This window comes from Somniosus microcephalus, chromosome 8 (assembly GCF_052327205.1).
Source record: "Somniosus microcephalus isolate GS21.2 chromosome 8, FLI_Smic_1.0, whole genome shotgun sequence".
Taxonomy (NCBI): domain Eukaryota; kingdom Metazoa; phylum Chordata; class Chondrichthyes; order Squaliformes; family Somniosidae; genus Somniosus; species Somniosus microcephalus.
Window position 1 is genome coordinate 179,682,557 of NC_140994.1, and position 716 is coordinate 179,683,272.

A 716-nucleotide genomic window follows, 5' to 3' on the forward strand; every position below is an offset into this window, starting at 1 on the left:
CTTCAATGTAGGACAACCAGTCTTGGCCCGTGACTACCGAACAGAGAAATGGCAACCTGGAACGAAAAGCACACGGCAGGGGCCATTAATGTACACAGTGGATGTCGGGGAGAACATTGTGAGATGCCACGTCGATCAGATCTTAGTGTCACAGGAACGAGTCAACCCCGTGTCTCGCGTACCTGGGCATGAACCCGACATACCGGTAGCATCTACCTCAGAAACAGTAGCAGTGGAAACTGATGAACTAACCGACGAAAGGGGGCCAGAATCGCCTCCGCACCAAGAACAAGAACCTCAGGGAAGGCGCTATCCAGAAAGGATCAGGAAGCCGCCCCAAAGACTGAATCTATAAATGGACTATTTCTGTTTAATGTGCATGTAAAAGTGTTAATTGTTATTTGAATATTATGGGTAGTGCTAATCTAAAAGGGGAGGAATTGTAGTGTATGTACCTTTAAGAGAGAGCTACTTTTACAGCTCCTGTATACTGTAGTACCGGCAATGACCACCCCTGTATATAAGCCTTGAGCGTGCCTCTGTACTGCCAGTCTTGAGACTACCCTACTCCAGTAAACACCTGTTGATTGTTAAGTTACAGCCTCCGTGTAGTTATTGGAAAACATCATACTCTAAGAATGATGGATCCAACAGCAGGGATTTCCAAACTTGTTGAAGTTTAACACAATATAGAAACACCAGGGAAATTCAGTTCT